The sequence below is a fragment of the Rhipicephalus microplus genome, chromosome X, assembly GCF_043290135.1.
Source record: "Rhipicephalus microplus isolate Deutch F79 chromosome X, USDA_Rmic, whole genome shotgun sequence".
NCBI classification, from domain to species: Eukaryota; Metazoa; Arthropoda; class Arachnida; order Ixodida; family Ixodidae; genus Rhipicephalus; species Rhipicephalus microplus.
This window is the reverse complement of record NC_134710.1, coordinates 462782953-462797551: the sequence shown is the minus strand read 5'-3', so window position 1 is coordinate 462797551 and position 14599 is coordinate 462782953.

Below are 14599 nucleotides of genomic sequence, written 5' to 3'. Positions count from 1 at the left end.
GTTAAATACCTCGTAATTTGTGCACTTGTAATCTAGTTTCTGCTTTTCTATCCTTGCTATTTATCATTGGAAAGCTTCAGTACAGTGTGACAAGCTAGACACCTGCTTGTAGTATGCACCGAGAATGTTCGCCTGATCTTCCAAGCTATCACCTTGTATGTTTACGAGTGGAAGTGAGTGTACTTGTCTTTCTGCTACCCTACCAACCATGTTCCAGGCTTTAGCCTCTTGTGTATATGACTTTATCCCTCATAAAATCTTGTGCCAGCTTTCTCTTCTGGCCTGCTGACGCGTCTCCTGCCTCGAGATTTTATTTTCTTAAAGCTCTCAAGGTTTTCCGCTGTCGGCGAGTTCTGCAGCAACCTCCATGCCCTTTTCTGTTCTTTTCGCGCATTACGACAATCAGTGTTCCACCATAGGGCGTGTCGTTTGCTGGGCAGTCCAGATGTTTGTAGGATACGATTGGCTGCTGCGTCATTAAGTAAGGCACCTATGCCTAATCTGCTTATGTCAGTCCAACATAAGTGAGTAATTTTTTAAATTGTTCCCAGGCGGCTTTATTTACCAGCCATTTGAAATCATGTAGAGGACATTCATATAGTGTTGGTGCACTCAAAACTAAAGGAAAATGGTCACTTTCGTATGGATTATTTATGACTTTCCACTGAAGTAATGATACAAGTGAAGGAGATGCGATACTGAGGTCTACGGAAGAGTAAGTTTTGTTGGCAAAGTTATAGTATGTTGCCTCTTTCCTATTCAACAGATAAGCACCTGATGAAATGAGGAAGTGTTCAATGAGACGACCTCGTGGATCACTGCGAGAGTCACCCAACAGACCGTTATGTGCGTTCAGGTCCCCAAGGACCAGATAAGGTTCAGGTAGTTCGTCTATTAAAGACTGGAATTGAAGTTTTTCAGGACGGTGGTGCGGAGGTATGTACAAACAGCAGATGGTTACGAGTTTGCTTAGAATAACTGCTCGGACAGCCACCACCTCGAGGGAAGTCTGAAGGGGTAATTGTGTACATGCTATACTTTGACTAACTATAACCGCTACACCACCGGACGGTGGCATGGCATCATCTCTATTCTTTCGGAACATTACGCAGTTACGTAAAAAGTTTGTGTTTTTTCGTTATCAGTGTGTCTCTTGTACACACAGCACTCTCGGAATGTGTTCATAGAGGAGTTTTTGTGAGTCATCGAGGTTTCGAAGAAGGCCTGATATGTTCCACTGTAATATTTCTGTCTGCATAATAAAAAAAAGAGATGCTGCTGTGTGTACAGAGAGTATTCTCTGTTGGAGTGAACTTGTTATTTCAAGTGACAGGGCAGTCGTCCGGCCCCGTTATTGGTTTTTGATTTTTGTTGGTGCGCTCCAAGAAGCCACTCCGCTCTTTCGGTACCAAGGGTACCGTTGTATCCATTGCCTCCTCAGAGGCACTGGGTGCCCGCACATGCGAGCTGGTGGTTCGGATTGAAGGCCTCGCCTGGTGAGAAGAGGCCTTGAGACCAGAGGACCCTGGAGTCTCCGGCCTCAGTTAGCTAGGTGACGGAGTAGACTGAACTGCTGCCACCTTGGGGGCAGGTGCTACAGCTGACGGCTCGCTCGTCGCTGGCCGAAGGAGTGGCGAGGGCTGGTGCGGCGTTGCCCCCTGACGCGCCGCATCAGCATATGTAGCGCCGTAAAATAGGGACACTCTTCGTCTTGCTTCTTTGAATGTGATATTTTCCTTAATTTTCAATGTGATGATTTCTTTTTTTTCGAATATGAACAAGACCGTGAGTATGCGGCATGATTTCCGCCACAGTTCACACAGTGTGATGGTTCTTCAGAGTTGTCAGAGTTGTGGCCTGACACTCCACATTGTGCGCAAGTTTGGTGACCACGACAGCTTTGTGGGCCGTGGCCATACCTCTGGAATTTAAAACAACGACGTGGGTTAGGTATGTATGGTCTGATCGACGTCTTCGTGTACCCAGTTTGAATGCTTTCTGGCAGTTCACGAGAGGCGAATGTGAGTATAAGCTGTTTTGTTGGTGTTTGCTTGTTGTCTCTTCTGGTGATGATCCTTTGTACAATTGGCACATTCTGACTCTTCCCGCCCTCCAGAAGTTCCTCTTTGGTCAGGCCGAGCATATCAGTATAAGATGCCACTCCACGAGTGGTGTTCATTGATCTGTGTGATGTTACAGTGATCGGAGTGCCACCAAAAGTTGAAAGATTCTGTAGCTTCTCAAACTGTTCTTTTTCTCGAACTTCTAGGAGGAGGTCTCCGCTGGCTATTTTGGTAACTTTGTACCCAGCTGCAAGAGTTTCTGTGAGACATCTGGCTACTACAGTGGGGGATACAGTTCTGGCTTGTTTGCCACTCATTTCACTATGTATAACATGAAAATGGGGCAAGTTTTCATTTGATCGGTTGAAAATCCTAAGTCTTTGGTGCGTACGCACTTTAGGGCGGTACGATCACTCAATAAGGGAAACGCTCTATGCATGCCAGTTTAATTTTCTTCAGAAGCGTTGGCGGCCAACCACCACGGAACCCTACGAGGGGACGCTACAAGTTTGTGGATGCTAAAACCTGCAGACGCCAGCCGTACAACGCAACTATAACCCAATGCGCCTAGACCAAGGTAGGCTATTTGCACAGGGTTAACCCTAGCCGCCAGGAAGTTCGGAAGTAAGCAGAAGAGAGTAGAAGACAGAACAGATAAATAGTGAGAGATAGAGACGAAGATGTAGGGAGAGAGAGATAGGAAAAGGCGACTGCCGATTTCCCCTGGGTGGGTCAGCACAGGGGTGCCGTCTACGTGAAGCCGGGGCCAAAGGGGTGTGTTGCCTCTGCCGGGGGGCCATAGAGGTTCAAGCACCCAGCATCAACTCAATACCCAGAATCCGTTTTTTTCGGACACGGCTCAGTCACGCACGGCTAGGCTTGGGAGGGAGCCGAACTCCCCCGTCAGCTCGGGTCCATGGTGTCGCTACGCCGTAAGTGCTTGCCAGGCTTGGGTATAAGAACGACTTTCGCCGTTTTAAATTGCTGCGGTTGGTGGCCTTGTCATCAGCATTATTGATAAAGTCTGGGACTTTGCCGATGTACTTATCGTCTTCGGTTCGTAATGTTTTCTTAGTCATGGCATCAGGGCCAGGTGCCGACGTTTACGTATTTAGTTTATTTAAAAGTGCTCTTATCTCTGCTCCGCTGAATTCAAGCTCAAAGTTCGGCCCTTCTACGTAATCGAGGCGAGCACATGGTGGTGCATGGGGCATGTATTTAAGCGTGAACTTTTTGAGAAAACCTTTTTCTCCACCTTTGAAGGCACATGCAGGATGTTGTTCATATTTTTGTTTGTATTACTGTAGCCTTTTTCACTGACAATAACTCGTGCTATTGCGTGAAGAGCCACAGCGTATATATTTATAATGTGTTCCCAATAAGCTTAGCAAGTTTGCCGGTTGTTATTCAAAGTGCAAATTCGCCTATCTTCTGTTCCAAACTTGATGAACCTGTCCCCCTTTTTTAATTAAAGGGTGGTGCCATCAAATATCGAGGATGTACAAAGACTGTTGCGTGCTACTTCTGTATTTGAGGACACTCTACAGAAAGGCCAGACACACCAAACTTTTAAAATGTATTTGATCTTACTTCTAAGGTGTACCTAAATTCTTATTCTTCCTATCTACTCCCATCACAAGCGCACCAACACTGACGTAGCTGTATATAGGAAGGGCAATAAGTGGTTTATTGAGGTCACACCTGATCATTAGCGACGTGACTGACATCCAGACTTCCGCAAGGCACTAGCCGGCGTAGCATCGGTTGCAACTTCACTCGCGGATGATGCAGCTAACCACATATGGGACCTGTGTGGGCGTTTGTTTTGCTGGTGCTCATGTGGCACGTGTGCGCGAGAACGGACGATACTGAGCACGTGAGTAATTGTCTTTTATGGTTAAAGCTTGATTTGATAATTAATTTGTGGGGTTTAACATCTTAAAACCACCATATGATTATGAGAGACGCAGTAGTGAAGGGCTCCGGAAATTTCGACCACCTGGGCTTCTTCAACGTGCACCCAAATCTGAGCACGCGGGCCTACAACATTTCCGCATCCATCGGAAATGCAGCCACTACAGCCGAGATTTGATTCCGCGACCTGCGGGTCAGCAGCCGAGTACCTTAGCCACTAGACCACCGCAGCGGGGCGTGTATATTGCCACGTTCCCTTTCCCAAGTTTTTGTTATCGTCCCAAAATACCACACGATTCTCAGCGCAAACCGCGCCTGCAGTTTTCTAGAGGGTTCCGGACTGTAGTAGATCATTTCGATAAGATCACGCCCACTGTGCGAATGGTACAGATTGTTCTGGAACGCACGCCGCCGCCAGCGATAGCACTAGAACATTCGACGGCGGGAGTATAAATGCCGACGCGCTTCGCCGCTTGTCAGTTGTTGATCGAAGGCCGACGCTCCGTTCGCCGCTATCAGTTTGAGACTGCTATCTGTGCGAGACTGCTGCTGTAATTGGACTTTCTGTTTACCGGGCACAGGTTCGCCCAAATAAACAGTTAAATTCCAACAAGAAGTCTCCTGTCTTCGGCCACGTCACGACCCCGTGACATTTGGTGGAGGTGCTGCTTCGTTCATGTACCGGACGCCCCCGTCAAGCCGTGAACCCAGCCCACGTCGCGGAGAAGACACCGACGCCAACCAGGAGCAGCGAACAAGCCGACGACAGCAAGGGCTACCACCGGAGTACGGGCTTCTACACGACAAGCCGCGGAAGACCAAAGCCATGACCACGACTGCAGCGACAATGACAACTGCAGCGTCCAAGCCCACGATGGTCATGCATCAACCCAGGGAACCACCAATTTTCCATGGGTCATCGTTCGAAGACCCGGAAACCTGGCTAGAAACATACGACCGTGTGGCCGCCCTCAACCACTGGGACAATGAAGAAAAGCTCCGTCGTGTGTACTTCTACCTGGAAGACACTGCAAGGACCTGGCTAGAGAATCGGGAGTCCACGCTCCGAACGTGGGATGTCTTCTGCGGCGCATTTCTTCAAACGTTCGCAAGCGTCGCTCGCAAAGAGAGGGCCGCTGCTCTACTCGAGACCCGGGTTCAGCTACCAAACGAAAAGGTTGGAATTTTCACAGAGGAGATGACCCGCCTATTTCGTCACGCTAACCCAGACATGCCTGAGGAAAAGAAAGTTCGTTTCCTCATGCGAGGGGTCAAACAGGAGCTCTTCGCGGGGCTGATGAGAAACCCACCGAAAACCGTCCAAGAATTCGTAGCCGAAGCGACCACTATTGAAAAGACCCTGGACATGCGCACCAGACAGTTTAATCGTCGACTGACTGCAGACTGCGCTGCTGCTCAAGTCAGTAACTACGGAGACCTGCGTGAAACGATCCGAGCGATCGTGCGGGAAGAGCTGCGCAAGCTGTTGCCTTCGGCGCAGCCTCAAGTGGATTCGATCGCCGACATTGTGCGAGAACAAGTTCGGCAATCGCTTCAAATTCCCCACGCACCGCTGCCCGAGCCGGAAGCTATGAGCTACGCCGCTGCACTGCGCCACAACGCTCCTCCCCGTCCACGCCAAAACGCCGCCCCATCGCATTTCCGTCGACAGACGCCACCGCCGCCACCACCCCAACCGACGTCATACCGTTCGCCAGCGGCCCAGCGCAGTGCACCGAGGAAGACTGACGTCTGGCGCACCCCTGACCATCGCCCGCTCTGCTACCACTGCGGCGAGGCCGGACACACATACCGCCGTTGCCAGTACCGACAGATGGGACTGCGTGGCTTCGCCGTCAACGCACCGCGTCCACAGCCAGGAGAACGACCACGCGACATCGCCGACTACCTGACAGGAACTCGGTGGACACCACGAAGCCCTTCGCGTTCGCCGTCGCCCAGCCACCGCACGTCACCGCACCACCGACAGTACTCTGGCCCAACGCGGGGCCGGTCTCCTAGCCCGTATCCGGGAAACTAAGGGCAGCAACCGGTGGAGGTGCGGTTGCTGTGTGACGAACTACCGAAGATCCTCCGACGACGACGACGCCGCGACGGAGCTTTCCGAACACAACGCCAAACAGGCAAAGCCCTGACGGCGAAAGCTCACTTACCGAAGGTGGCCGGACGACGCAACAGGGAAGCAGTGGAACAAGCCGACGCAGCCGTGACCCGACGCCACGCCCTAACTGTAATGCGAGACGGCGAATTAGCGACCTCGACGTTCTTATCGACGGCCACAGTGTGACTGCTCTCGTCGATACTGGAGCCGACTATTCTGTCATCAGTGGGTCGTTCGCCGCGAAGTTAAAGAAAGTTAGGACAGCTTGGAAAGGCCCTGAAATCCGCACAGCCGGAGGTCATCTCGAAACGCCTACAGGAATCTGCACAGCGAGAGTCACCATTAACGGCCGTATTTATCCTACAGACTTCGTAGTCCTACAACGTTGCTCGAGAGATGTCATCCTGGGCATGGACTTCTTATGCCTCCATGATGCTGTCATCAACCTAAAAACAAAGTCGATAACGTTATCCACAGAAGAAGCACTACCGCCGCGCACGCCGTCTGGACACCATGCCTTGAATGTGCTGGAAGAACAAGTCACCATTCCGCCTCGCTCAAGCGTCATTATTTCAGTCGGCGCTCCTGAATCACCTGACTTCGAAGGCGTCGTTGAAGGCAGTCAGCATCTGTTGGTCACCCGAAATATTTGCGTCGCAAGAGGAATTGCAGAGTTGCGGGGAGGCAAAGCAACGGTTATGCTCACAAATTTCAGCAATGAGTACAAACATGTGAACAAAGGAACAACGGTCGCATACATCGAAGAAATTGTCGAAGCCACCAGCGCTTTCACCCTCGCCGATTCTGCGGAACCTGCTCAGAGGAACCAAGCCCCTCCCATAGCTTTCGACGTCAATCCCAGACTTCCGAACGATAAGCAAGAACAGCTCAAGGCTCTGCTCCTGCAATACGAAGATTGCTTTTCGTCGTCATCGAAAATTCGGCAGACCCCAATCACGAAACATCGCATTATAACCGAAGAAAATGCCAGACCACTCCGTCAGAGTCCGTACAGGGTTTCGACGCGAGAACGTGAGGCCATCAAGAGACAAGTTGATGAAATGCTGCGGGATGATATTATCCAGCCGTCCAAGAGCCCATGGGCATCCCCCGTGGTGTTAGTGAAGAAAAAGGATGGGACCCTACGTTTCTGCGTCGATTATCGCCGCCTGAACAAAATCACAAGAAAGGACGTGTATCCTCTCCCACGAATAGACGACGCACTTGATCGGCTCCATAACGCCAAGTACTTTTCGTCAGTGGACCTCAAGACTGGCTATTGGCAAATCGAAGTCGACGAAAGAGACCGAGAGAAGACGGCGTTTATAACACCGGACGGCCTCTTCGAGTTTAAGGTGATGCCCTTCGGCCTTTGCTCAGCGCCTGCAACGTTTCAACGCGTTATGGATACAGTACTGGCAGGATTGAAGTGGCAGACTTGCCTTGTGTACTTGGACGACGTCGTCGTGTTTTCCTCGAGTTTCGACGAGCATCTTCGGCGCCTTGAAGCTGTACTTCAAGCCATCAAGACTTCCGGACTCACACTGAAGCCAGAAAAGTGCAGATTCGCGTATGAGGAGCTCTTGTTTCTGGGGCACGTTATCAGCAAGTCTGGAGTTCGTCCTGATCCACGGAAAACAGCCGCCATCGCCGAATTCCCGCCGCCCACTGACAAGAAAGCCGTGCGCCGATTTCTGGGTCTGTGCGCCTATTATAGGCGGTTCGTGAAAAACTTCGCCCGCATCGCCGATCCTCTCACTAATCTTACCAAGGCCGACGTGGAGTTCAAGTGGGAAACGCCACAGGAACACGCTTTCCAGGAGCTTAAACATCGCCTCCAGACGCCTCCGTTACTTGCCCATTTCGACGAATTCGCCGAGACAGAAATACATACTGACGCAAGCAGCGTAGGTCTTGGCGCCGTTCTTGTGCAGAGGGCTGACGGACTTGAAAGGGTTATTAGTTACGCCAGCCGATCGCTATCCAAAGCAGAAGCAAATTATTCCACAACAGAAAAGGAGTGCCTCGCCATCATCTGGGCTACGTCGAAATTTCGCCCATACCTCTACGGCAGGCCCTTCAAAGTTGTGAGCGACCACCACGCCTTGTGTTGGCTAGCCACTTTGAAGGACCCTTCAGGTCGCCTCGCACGATGGAGCCTGAGACTTCAAGAATATGACATTACTGTCATTTACAAGTCCGGCAAAAAACACTCCGACGCCGACTGTCTCTCTCGTGCGCCTGTCGACCAACCACCACCCGACGACCCGGATGACGACTACTTCTTGGGAACGATAACTACCGACGACTTCGCTGAACGACAGCGGGCCGACCCGGAACTTAAGGCCCTAATAGAATACCTCGAAGGCAGGACCGCCGAAGTCCCGAAGGTATTCAAGCGCGCACTTGCGTCGTTTTTTCTACGAAACGGTCTTCTACAAAAGAAAAACTTTTCACCGCTTCGGGCTAAGTATCTCCTTGTGGTGCCTTCAGCTCTGCGACCAGAACTCCTGCAGGCCCTGCACGACGATCCGACGGCAGGGCACCTCGGTGTTTCTCGCACGCTCGCGAGGATACAAGAAAGGTACTACTGGCCGCGTCTTACAACCGACGTCACTCGTTATGTGAGGACATGCCGGGACTGTCAGCGACGCAAGACACCGCCGACAAGGCCAGCGGGACTTCTGCAGCCAATTGATCCACCTTGCCGACCTTTCCAGCAGATTGGTATGGACCTATTGGGGCCGTTCCCGACGTCGGCTTTCGGAAACAAGTGGATTGTGGTAGCCACCGACTACCTCACCCGCTACGCCGAGACAAAAGCCCTGCCAAAAGGCAGTGCATCCGAGGTAGCTAAGTTCTTCGTCGAAAATATCGTCCTACGTCACGGTGCCCCGGAGGTCCTTATCACCGACAGAGGAACGGCATTCACTGCCGACTTAACTCAAGCGATCTTGGCATACAGCCAAACAAACCACCGCCGCACGACAGCGTACCACCCACAGACCAACGGCCTCACCGAGCGGCTTAACAAGACGATCGCCGACATGCTGTCAATGTACGTCGATGTCGAACACAAGACGTGGGATGCCATTCTTCCGTATGTGACCTTCGCATACAACACGGCGGTGCAGGAGACGACGCAGATATCTCCATACAAATTGGTCTACGGAAGGATCCCGGCAACGACGCTCGATGCCATGTTACCCAACGTCACCGACGAAGAAAACCTCGATGTGAGCGAGTACCTTCATCGCGCCGAAGAAGCCCGACAACTTGCGCGGCTCCGTATCAAGAATCAACAGACGACCGACAGCCACCGTTACAACCTTCGACGACGCTTCGTGGAATACCAGCCCGGTGAACGTGTTTGGGTGTGGACGCCGATACGCCGACGTGGACTAAGTGAAAAGCTTCTGCGACGGTACTTCGGACCGTACAGGGTGGTTCGACGTCTCGGCCCACTTGATTACGAGGTTGTCCCCGACGGCATCACGAACTCTCAACGACGCCGATCGCGACCTGACGTCGTCCATGTCGCACGCCTCAAGCCGTTTCATGCGCGTTAACAAACTGAAACAGTGTTATTTTTGTATTATTGTTGTATCGTAATTTATTCATTGTACTTTCTTGCATTATTATTGTACCTTCATCTTTAGTTAAAGCATCGAGACGATGCCTTTTTCAGAGGGGGGCAATGCCACGTTCCCTTTCCCAAGTTTTTGTTATCGTCCCAAAATACCACACGATTCTCAGCGCAAACCGCGCCTGCAGTTTTCTAGAGGGTTCCGGACTGTAGTAGATCATTTCGATAAGATCACGCCCACTGTGCGAATGGTACAGATTGTTCTGGAACGCACGCCGCCGCCAGCGATAGCACTAGAACATTCGACGGCGGGAGTATAAATGCCGACGCGCTTCGCCGCTTGTCAGTTGTTGATCGAAGGCCGACGCTCCGTTCGCCGCTATCAGTTTGAGACTGCTATCTGTGCGAGACTGCTGCTGTAATTGGACTTTCTGTTTACCGGGCACAGGTTCGCCCAAATAAACAGTTAAATTCCAACAAGAAGTCTCCTGTCTTCGGCCACGTCACGACCCCGTGACAATATCATGCTTTCTGGACGCTTGCAGCAAAAAAGCGCCACGAATTAGTGGCATCACCTCTTTAACACTTTATTACCTTGCAATTTCAATGCAGTCCTATAGATATGCAAAAGAAAAAACTAAATAGTATTCCACCATTGAGATAATACAGTTTTGAATGAACATAACTACAAGGCTGGTTTTGTTCTGCTAAAGGAGCACGTACTTGTTTCGTCATTCTGTTATATATTTCGATGATGCCATGTTATGTCACTGATACTTGAGAAGGATAAGGTAATCTACAGAAGATAAGGGAATCTAAGGGAATCGTGATCTCTGTACCGCGATCTGTAATCTGTAATATATCCCTGATATTTTCGCTAACTTACACATTTATTTCTGCACACTATATAGGTTAATCTAGCTCCGAGTGCCATTACAATCAGTACAATTTTTAATAACGATACTCGAAATACAATTTCTTGAATAACTTCCTATGGGTATATACACTTGCCTGAAACTATCCTTCTATGCAATTCAGAGATATCCAGAGCTCTACGAGAGGTGTATCATAGGAATCAAGCGTCATTAGCGCCCTTTCTTCACTGTCAACACGGATACAATAGTGTGTAGTAAGGAATTCAAGGCATGTGATTTCCTAACTCATATCATAAGTAGGTGGCATATTTTTGTGAAATGGCTGTAGCTTTAGGGTTTGTATTTTTACTGTCTAAGGACAGAAAGCCATCAAAGGGAGAGATTTTGCCAAATAAGGCAAAAAACCCCAATGCAGTCGCATTATAGGCAGGAACAGAAACTCTTAGTTTTAGACAGTGAATGTAAGGACATCTCTCACTCTGCTGACGTGATGTCAACTGAGAAATACAGCAAGACACAAGCTGACCAAAACGCCACCAACGTAAAGATCAGCGTGCTAAAGCAGCACTGCGGCCCTGTAGCAGATGTGCTTACACATCAAAGAACCAAATTAACTAAAGTGATTGGCCTACATTGAACACCTTATTGAGTAGTAAAAAAAGCTGGACCACTTACCTAAAGCTGATTTTGGATTTCAAGTTATATACTGGGTTCACTGATTATGACTATTTTATTGCATAGTTTGAGTATGTTTGTATAAATAGTAACAGTGATACGAGACACCCGGAAAAACCTTCCGGTAGGAACTTTTGGAACGAAAAGAAAACTAGCAAAAAATTAAGTGTTTCTGGTGATCATACGGCTTTGGCTTGGTTTCATAGACTCATAGGCTCAAAATTTGATGAAGCATATGGGCGTCATGGTAGGCAAGGGATTTACAATTATTCTTTTCTTGAAGAGAAAAATGTTGCTTCCAACCTGCCTCCTTTCCAGCATAAAGGGAAGCTATCTGACACAGAAATGGGCAAAACTCGACAGATGTTGTCAATGTGGATTGATGCTGAAAGCAAAATTCACCGCATTGAATCCTTTCACCTCTTTGATTATCTCATTAAACTAAAATAGGAACCTGTCAATGATCAATTATGCACTGTAGCAATATTCACAAACTACCAACTTGACCTCGTTGCTGAACGGCAGCAAAGCACTCAAGCGCCCTAAAATAACACAGATGCTGGGAGCAGGACAAAGGAATTTTCGAAGTGCCCCGCTCACAATTGTCAAGGATTGTGCATCAATGCTGTCCTTGCCTGCAGCTGCTGCATTTCAACCTAATACTATATTACAATTGTGCTATTGTTTGCTATTTTGAAAATTAAAAAAGTGTATATCTCAGTTCATTTTTAATACCGACACTTTTGAGTATTTTCCTTTATTTTGTGTTGTTCAGGACTACTACATTATAGGTGCATCCTATAATACAGTATCACAGTCTGATTTGGTGAGGTATTAAACGATGCGATAAATAGTTCAGGATATAGTTTTTACTCAGTTGTAATTCTCAACACTTCCGATTCTATGAGCTTTAGCTAATATTGGCTTTGCTTCATTTGTTTTTTTAACATTGTAATATGCTCTACTGAATACAACACGACGTGCACTGCTTAAAAGACTTGCTTTTTTTACTAAAAGTAATATTGCTGTAATTATGGTCACTGAACCTATTTGTTTGAATTATATATTGAAAAACTTTTGTACACACGCTTTATCGTTTTGTTATTGTGAAAGTTGCACTCTGTGTCTAATAATTTTTGCCCATGTGCTATGGCCCTGCTAGGGAATGGGTGTCACAAGAATGGTCCTGCAATGTGTCACAAAGATGTTGCTTCTATATATAACCAATTTCTCTTCAGTAAAATCACCAACACAATATTTCAATCAAGGGGTGAAAGTAAAGTTTAGTGTTTTGGAGCAGCTCAAGTTGCAGGAATATTTGCGTTTTGGAACATCTTTGGCACAGTAAAACGGATGTTTTGGAGTACGTTCGGTGCACAAAAAGGTGTGTTTCGGAACAAAGCGTGTTAGCTTTGCTGAGATTTCTAGCGTCATACAATACCACCTATTAGAATTATTTCTGATAAAACGATTCGAACGGTATTCACTGAACATTTAGTACCAATGAGTTTAGACGTTTTACCAACTACTAATAAATGTGCGTGTGTGTTATAAAAACCGTGTTCATTTATTACTACTAACAGCGAGTTAGAGATCACAAGGGCACTAACCAAACTTTGTTTTCAAAAAATCATTATCGGCGTTTGTTACAGGCCACCAAATTTTTCCGGCAACTTCGCGAATGAACTACATGACGTAATTAATCTGGTCTCATCAAGATATCACGATTTACCTCTGTTTTTGCTTGGCGATTTTAGCCTGCTGAACATATCATGGCCTTCAGATACACCGATTATGCAGCCTTACTCGACTATTAGCTAAGAGTTTCTAGACTTATGCACTGTCTTTTCCTTCACCCAACTTATTACTCAGCCAACACGATTTGCTTCGAACACCCGAGATCTCGTACTAACGTCGAGGCCAGAGTTTGTCTCGGATATTACACTGTCACCTGGCTTAAGTGATCATTCATTAATATCATTCCAGCTAAATATTCAGCGTCTCAAGAAGCCTAAAAAATAATTATTATTAAAAACTATTCAAAAGCAAACTTTGAAGCCATTAACAGTGAACTTGGTTCATTTCTTAGTACTTTTTGGAAAACTTTCACGAACGCAGTGTGCAAGAAAATTGGGACATGTATTCAGCTGCTGTTGCCAACTTGGCAAACAAACACATTCCTGTTCACGCAATAACAATGACCCAAGATTCCCCATGGTTTAACGCACACCTAAAGCGCCTATCGAACAAAAAAAAGCGATTATGCAGGTCTGCCAAGAAATGCGGGAATGAATAACGCTGGAATGCCTACAAGCTCGCGTCTAAAAATTATATAACAGCACTAAAAAAGGCCAAAAGTTATTACTTACAAAACGTGTTACCACCCATGTTAACGAACGATATTAAAAAATTCTGGCGCACAATAAACCCTAAACCCGACCACGCAATCACCCTAGAAGATGCTAGCGGAAATCAAATTCCTTTAGACTTATGTGCGAACGTTCTAAACAATGTTTTTTCCTCTCACTTTTCCGTTGATGCAAATTATAATTTACCTAACGCAGAACCCTTTCCCCATCCCGCTATGCCTCTAATATGTATTGATTGCAGTGGTGTTGAAGCGATAATTAGGTCCTTAAGATTGTCTTCCGCTCCTGGTTGTGACTGAATTCACCCGAAATTCTTAAAGAGTACGTGTGCTTTTTCATCGGTCATACTAACAATGATCTTTCAGCAGTCACTCGACCAAGGTTGCCTGCCCGCTGATTGGAAGATCAGGAAGGTGACTCCATTTCACAAAGCTGGTAACCGCCATTCCCCACTTAATTACCGACCTATATCACTTACCAGTATACCGTGCAAAATATTAGAACACATCTTATTTTCGAACCTTGTAAAATTCCTCGAATCTAATTCATTCTTTACCCTAGCACAACATGGTTTCCGAAAAATCTACTCCTGCGAGACCTAACTGGCATCTTTCACACATAAACTGAACGTTATACTGGATCACTCTTCTCCGGTTGACTGCATATTTTTGGATTTTTCTAAAGCGTTCGACAAGGTTTCTCACAGTTTATTAATGCACAAATTACTTCAACTAAACCTTGACAGGAAATTACTAACTTGGATCGAATTCTTTCTTAACAATCGTTCTCAGTATGTTGCTGCTAACGGGGTGAACAGCCGCCACACCGCTGTTCAATCTGGAGTACCACAAGGGTCAGTGCTTGGTCCTCTTCTTTTTCTTATTTATGTTAACAACTTACCTGCGTGTATTTCCGCTCATGTGCACCTATTTGCTGATGACTGTGTAATATTCCGTGATTTAAGCTCCGATGCCGACGTAACTGCTCTTCAAACT